This window comes from Pseudophryne corroboree, chromosome 4 (genome assembly GCF_028390025.1).
Source record: "Pseudophryne corroboree isolate aPseCor3 chromosome 4, aPseCor3.hap2, whole genome shotgun sequence".
In the NCBI taxonomy this organism is placed as follows: Eukaryota; Metazoa; Chordata; class Amphibia; order Anura; family Myobatrachidae; genus Pseudophryne; species Pseudophryne corroboree.
Genome location: NC_086447.1, coordinates 777849174 through 777855173, shown reverse-complemented (window position 1 = coordinate 777855173; position 6000 = coordinate 777849174).

Sequence of the window (6000 nt, the reverse complement as noted above, 5' to 3'; positions counted from 1 at the left end):
CCGGGATTGCAGTAGGGATCAGAGAAAGTTGTAGGGAGCAGCGCTGGAGGGAGGGTGTAGGTAGCGGTGCGGGAGGTAGGGAGTGTGTAGGTAGCGTTGAGGGAGGTAGGGAGTGTGTAGGTAGCGGTGCGGGAGGTAGGGAGGGTGTAGGTAGTGGTGCGGGACTCAGGAGGGAGGGTGTAGGTCACGACAGGGAGGGTTGGTAGCGGTGCGGGAGGGAGGAAGGCTGTAGGGAGCACCACTGACTGCACGGAGGGAGAGAGGGTGGGTGTAAGTAATAGTACTTACTATTAGAAGGCGGCAACCATTAACACACTGAACGAGGTGGCATTTCAAATGAAGCGCAGCAGTCGCTCCTGATTGGCTGCCGCTGCAGCTTCCCTGATTGGCTGCCGGTCCACCAGCTCTGATTGGCTGGCGGCCGGCGCTACATTTGAAGTGCCACCGCGTTCAACTTGTTCATGGCTGCCGCCCGCCTAATATTAGTAAGTACTATTACTTACACACCCTCCCGCCGCCGCGCATGCGCAGTATAATCCCGTGAATCCCGGGATTGGATGCTCCAATCCTGGGATTTAAATCCCGGCATTTTTGGGCCCAAATCCCGGGATCCCGCCAATCCCGATCCCGGGATTGGCCTCCCTAGTTACAGTTTATAAACTGTTCGATCCGGTATTCTTTATTGGTATTGGTGTTGTAAAAAGATTTCCTATTCTGATGAAAATATCTGCAGATATTACATTTACCACATTTGAAACTACCCACACACTTTGGCATGGTGTTCCTTGCTTCAGGATTCCTTAGCATGCTGGGTGCCACAAGGTCTTTTAAGCTCTGCGATTTCCGAAAAACCAGTTTTGGTTCCTTAGTGAGTGTCACGATCCGGGTATCTGGACGCCATTTCTTACCTATCAGATGCCTTCTAAGGCTGGCTCAGCGCTCCAGGACCGGATCCCATCTGTCATCCTGATGTGCACATTCCCGCATCCTCTCCTGTCTCTCTGGACGCAGTCACAGTAACGCCTTATACATCTGGCATGGCGTCTCCCGCGGCCTCCGCCGCCGTCCCTGAGCTTCTGCATTCAGAGTGGCGATTACGTCAGCCGCGGCCTCCGCTGTGTCCGCGTGGTCGGATGTCCATCTGTCAGCCTGACGTCTCCTGTCTCCGGTGGCCGGCGCCGCCATTACTGTTTTCCAGACCACATGGATTACAAACCAAACTTCCCTCCAAGTGTCTGCATGGGCGCAGCCATCTTGGATTCTGTCAGCTGATCTTTCCTACCAATCCGTTGTCAGTATTATTAATTTGCATAATTGCCTAGCCAATGCCTTCCTTGCTGCAGGTATAAATAGGTTGTGCCTGAGCAAGGAAGGCGTCAGTGCTTTGGTTGTCAAACCTAGTTCCAGTTTGTCTCTCTTCTGTGAATGTCTTCCAGGTTCCAGCTCCTGTTTCCAGACTTCTGCTATAGAGACCCGCACCAGCATTCCATCTGCGGTGTAGCCTGACTCTCCGATCCATACTGGACTCACCTGTTTCCAGCTACAACATCACCTGCTTCCAGCTCAGCTTCCAGCAGTGTACAGCTTTTCTTAAAGGGCCGGTGTCCTTTCTGCAGTTTACCACTCTCCACCGGTATTATTATTTCTCCGCTCTCAAATTCTACATTTCATCTACATTGCATCGCTCTCAAGTTTTATTTATTATTTAACTGGTTCCAGCCAGTATCCACTCCGTGCCAACACCTGTCTGGTTCCAACCAGTACCCACAGCAGCATTTTATCTACAGCAGTCCAGCTTTCCCTGGAACACCAGCTGGTACGACCCTGGGCTTTCCTCATTGCTACAGTTAAGCCTGGTAAGGACTTTCCAACTTGCAGATAATAAGAACTGTCTCATACCACCAGAGCTCTGTGGCCCCTGCCACCCTGTAGTACCCAGGAACTGTATTATTATTTCTCTGCTGATTTTTATGTTACTTTTTACTGCTACTGTGATGCATGGAGTTTGTCATAAATAAATATCATTGACTTTTACTCAAGTTGTCGTGGTCACGCCTTCGGGCGGTTTCTCTTCATGTTACTTACATGTCCAGGGGTCTGATACAACCTCCCAGGTTCCGGAACATCTCAGCCCCTACAACTGAGGCTGCCTTCCGTCAGCTCAGGCCCTCAGTTGTGACAGTAAGCACTGACCTCATGAATCCAGCCGGAGACCAGGATCAAGCGGCCAGGCCGATGCAAGAACTGGCAGCCCGACTTGAACATCAGGAGGCTGCACAGGGCCACATCATCCGCTGTCTCCAGGATCTCTCTACTCGGCTGGATGGGATTCAGACAACTCTCCGTGGATCAGGCGCATCTGGGGCGTCAACCACAGTGACTCCAACTATAACCCCACCCACCTTACCCGTTTCTGCTCCACGTCTTCATCTTCCAACGCCAGCAAAATTTGACGGATCTCCAAGACTCTGCAGGGGATTTCTCAACCAGTGTGAGATTCAGTTTGAGCTACAACCTGGCAATTTTCCCAGTGACCGTACAAAAATTGCCTACATCATCTCACTTCTCAGTGGCTCAGCCCTTGACTGGGCATCACCGTTATGGGAGAGGTCCGACACCCTGCTATCTTCTTACACTGCATTCGTGTCAACATTCAGGCGCATCTTCGACGAGCCAGGCCGGGTAACTTCAGCTTCGTCTGAGATTCTCCGTTTATGCCAGGGATCACATACTGTAGGACAATATCTTATACAGTTCCAGATCCTGGCATCTGAACTGGCATGGAACGACGAGGCCCTGTATGCTGCATTCTGGCATGGTTTATCCGAGTGTATTAAAGATGAGTTAGCTACCAGAGACTTACCCTCCAAGTTAGATGAGCTAATCTCACTTTGTACAAAAGTTGACTTACGTTTCAGAGAGAGAGCAACTGAGCGTGGAAGATCATCTGCTCCAAAATCTTCTGCTCCTCCTCCTCGCCAACTGTCACCAACTAAAGATGAACCCATGCAAATTGGCCGTTCCCGTTTAACTCCTGCTGAGCGCCGAAGACGTCTCTCTGAGTCTCTCTGTCTGTATTGTGCAGCCCCGTCTCACACTATTAATGCCTGTCCCAAACGTCCAGGACTCCAGACCCTAGCTCGCCAAGGAGAGGGCCGGCTAGGAGTAATGATCTCCTCTCCATCTCCTCAAGATTGTAATCTCCCAGTCTCGCTTCAAGTTGCTCAACGTTATCGGAACGTCATTGCCCTCCTTGATTCCGGAGCAGCTGGGAACTTTATTACCGAAGCTTATGTTAAACGGTGGTCCCTACCCACCGAGAGACTTCCTACCTCCTTTTCCTTAACTGCCGTGGATGGCAGTAAAATTTTTGATACGGTTATTGCTCTAAGGACTCTACCAGTTCGTCTGAGAGTGGGAGTTCTTCATTCCGAACTTATTTCACTTTTAGTGATTCCAAGAGCCACACATCCTGTGGTCCTGGGCCTTCCATGGCTCCGTCTTCACAATCCTACAATTGATTGGACGACTACGCAAATTCTGGCATGGGGTCCCTCCTGTGCTGAGACATGTTTGTTTAAAGTGTTGCCTGTCTGTTCTTCCTCCCCCAGGTCGTCTGATGTTCCACCTCCTCCATATCAAGATTTCACGGATGTGTTTAGTAAAGCTTCTGCTGATATCCTTCCTCCTCATAGAGAATGGGACTGCCCGATTGATCTCGTTCCAGGGAAGGTTCCACCTCGAGGCCGAACTTATCCGTTGTCTCTGCCTGAGACGCATTCTATGGAGGAATACATTAAAGAGAACCTAGCAAAGGGGTTCATTCGACCTTCTTCTTCTCCAGCCGGCGCAGGCTTCTTTTTTGTAAAAAAGAAAGATGGTGGTCTGCGGCCGTGCATCGACTACAGAGGTTTGAACGACATTACCATCAAGAACCGCTATCCTTTACCCTTGATTACTGAGCTCTTTGACAGAGTTAGCGGAGCTACCATCTTTACAAAGCTGGACCTGAGAGGTGCATACAATCTCATCCGGATCCGTGAGGGTGACGAGTGGAAGACCGCATTTAACACCTGTGACGGACATTATGAGTACCTCGTCATGCCCTTCGGATTGAGCAATGCTCCAGCTGTCTTCCAGCATTTCGTCAATGAGATTTTCAGAGACATTCTATACCGTCATGTCGTGGTCTATCTAGATGATATCCTCATTTTTGCCAACAATTTAGAGGAACATCGTTTTTGGGTAAAGGAGGTTCTGTCCCGTCTCCGTGTCAATCATCTCTATTGCAAATTAGAGAAATGCGTCTTTGAAGTCAAGTCCATTCCGTTTCTAGGGTACATTGTGTCCGGTTCCGGACTAGAGATGGATCCTGAGAAACTACAAGCAATCCAGAATTGGCCGGTACCCTTAACCCTCAAAGGGGTCCAGAGGTTCTTAGGGTTCGCCAATTATTACCGAAAGTTTATACGAGACTTTTCCACCATTGTGGCGCCTATTACTGCTTTCACCAAGAAGGGTGCTAACCCGTCCAAGTGGTCTGAAGAAACCATGCAAGCTTTTCATCTTTTAAAACAGAGGTTCATCTCTGCGCCTGTCCTGAAACAGCCTGACATCGACTCTCCTTTCATCTTAGAGGTGGATGCCTCCTCCGTTGGAGTAGGAGCGGTGTTATCTCAGAGGGCTAAAGATGGCCATTTACATCCTTGCAGTTTCTTCTCACGGAAGTTCTCCCCAGCGGAGCGCAACTATGCCATTGGCGACCAGGAGTTGCTAGCCATCAAGCTCGCTCTAGAGGAGTGGAGATATCTGTTGGAGGGAGCTTCTCATTCAATCACCATCCTTACAGACCACAAGAACCTTCTATATCTGAACGGCGCACAATGTCTCAACCCTCGTCAGGCCAGATGGGCACTTTTCTTTTCCAGGTTCGACTTTAAACTCCAGTTCTGTCCGGGCTCTCAGAATCGCAAGGCCGATGCCCTTTCCCGCTCATGGGAGCAAGAAAATGAGTCAGAGTCTTCAGACAAGCATCCTATTATAAATCCGTTGGCATTCTCCACGGTAGGGATGGACTCTACGCCCCCATCAGGGAAAAGTTTTGTGAAGCCGACACTAAGGAAGAAGCTCATGCATTGGGCCCATGCTTCCCGCTTTGCCGGACATACAGGTATCCAAAAAACCCTGGAGTTTATCTCTAGGTCCTATTGGTGGCCAACTCTGAAAAAGGACGTTTTGGAGTTTATTGCATCTTGCCCAAAGTGTGCTCAACATAAAGTATCCCGCCAGTCGCCTGCGGGGCAACTGGTTCCACTATCTGTTCCCCGTCGACCATGGACCCATTTGTCGATGGATTTTATTACAGATTTGCCCATGTGCAACAAGTTTAATACCATCTGGGTGGTAGTTGACCGGTTCACCAAGATGGCACACTTTATTCCTCTCACCGGTCTTCCGTCAGCTTCCAAGTTGGCTCAAGTATTCATACAAGAGATCTTTCGACTCCACGGTCTTCCAGAAGAAATTATCTCAGATCGAGGAGTTCAATTCACAGCCAAATTCTGGCGAAGTTTATGTCAAGTCCTCCAAGTCAAGCTAAAGTTTTCCACGGCTTACCATCCTCAGACCAATGGTCAAACTGAGAGGGTGAATCAGGACTTGGAGTCCTTCCTCCGCATCTATGTGTCCTCCTCTCAAGATGACTGGGTTCAATTACTTCCCTGGGCCGAGTTCTGTCATAACAACCAGTATCATTCTTCATCTGCTTCAACACCATTCTTCACTAACTTTGGATTCCACCCTAAAGTCCCTGAGTTCCAACCGCTTCCAGCAACTTCTGTTCCCGCAGTGGATATCACCTTGCATCAGTTTGCCAATATCTGGAAGAGCGTACGATCTGCTCTGCTCAAGGCATCGTTCAGGTACAAGAAGTTTGCGGATAAGAAGCGTCAAGCAGTTCCTGCTCTCAAGGTGGGTGATCGGGTATGGTTATCCACGAAG